The sequence below is a fragment of the Nuphar pumila genome, chromosome 8 (assembly GCF_984573655.1).
Source record: "Nuphar pumila chromosome 8, dmNupPumi1.hap1.1, whole genome shotgun sequence".
In the NCBI taxonomy this organism is placed as follows: domain Eukaryota; kingdom Viridiplantae; phylum Streptophyta; class Magnoliopsida; order Nymphaeales; family Nymphaeaceae; genus Nuphar; species Nuphar pumila.
This window is the reverse complement of record NC_143256.1, coordinates 58,689,979-58,691,328: the sequence shown is the minus strand read 5'-3', so window position 1 is coordinate 58,691,328 and position 1,350 is coordinate 58,689,979. Positions and strand designations below refer to the sequence as shown.

The 1,350-nt window shown below is 46.8% G+C and overlaps 1 non-coding gene across 1 annotated transcript; it reads right to left on the bottom strand.

Moving 5' to 3' along the window:
• Window positions 1-437: 437 nt before the first annotated feature.
• LOC149829948 (small nucleolar RNA R71) lies at window positions 438-540 on the bottom strand. Its single transcript, XR_016433958.1, has one exon. It is a non-coding gene; the product is annotated as a small nucleolar RNA R71 (small nucleolar RNA).
• Window positions 541-1,350: the final 810 nt, after the last annotated feature.

The following is a 1,350-nucleotide window of genomic DNA, read 5'->3' as shown; positions in this document are numbered from 1 at the left end:
GAGAATTTTACATTCTCATCGAAGTTCGACAACAATGGCTGACATGGATCCTCCACCTCCACCCCCAGTTCAGCCACGTCCTCTGCGGGAATACTTCATTCCCACAGACTATGTTCAGGCATCCTGCATTCGGAGACCCGATGTAGGAGTGCCTCATTACGAGATTAAGGCCAGCATTATTCAGATGCTTCCATCCTTTTATGGCCTTAAACACGAGGATCCCTACCGCCATTTAGATGAATTCCTCGAAATCTGTTCTACGGTAAAGATACAGAATTTTGATGATGACGCCTTACGGTTGACTCTATTCCCTTTTTCATTGAAGGACAAAGCCAAGTATTGGCTAAAGTCCTTAGATTCTGTAGAAATAGAGTCATGGGAGAAATTACAACAGGAGTTTCTCCAGAAATACTTTCCCATTGGTCGTACGAACCAGTATCGTCGAGCCATCACTAGTTTTGCAGAAATAGATGGTGAGCGCTTTCATGAGACCTGGGAGAGAATGAAGGATCTCCTCAGGAAATGTCCCCATCATCAGGTGCCGAAATGGCAACTGGTGCAGAGCTTCTACGATGGATTGTCTGACAAGAATCATCAGATGATCGACTCTTTATGTGGAGGGACATTCATGTTGAAGAGCGAGGACGAAGCATGGAGGCTATTTGATACATTGGCCGAGAATTCCCTCCACCATGCTTCGAGCTCTCATTCGGATAGAGCCACACCCAGCATTCAGAAGAAAGCTGGTGTTCTTGAGATTGGTCCATCTACTGCACTATAGTGCAAGGTAGACATGATTGCTCAGAAGCTGGACCAGCTGCTCTCAGGACCATCCACTACACATCAGGTGTGTACTCTTTGTGCCAGTCCAGCACACGAGATCACTGAGTGCCCTTCGGCATCTCAGTACCCTGAATTTGTTCAAGAACAAGTTCAGGCAGCTCAGGGTTACGTCAGACCGCCGAATAACCCATTTTCATCGACATATAATCCGGGTTGGCGTAACCATCCCAATTTTTCATGGAAGAATCCACAGTCTTCCATGCAGATGCCTACATCCTCTCAGCCAGTTCGGCAGCCATCTTTTACTCAGCGATTCCAGAGACCAAGCTATTCTCAGTCTTCTTCTTCTTCAGTTCCTTCCCCAATGCAGCAGGAGTCTGCCCCGCAGACATCTTTTGAGGAGAGACTTCTCCTGATATTCCAAGAGGTGAAAACCTCTAATCAAAACGCCTTCGATAAGTGTAGTCAGATATTGAGCTCACATACGCAGTCCATTGCGAAGTTAGAGTCGCAAATGGGACAGTTAGCTGAGGCTATCAGTAGGAGACCTGAGGGTACATTACCGAG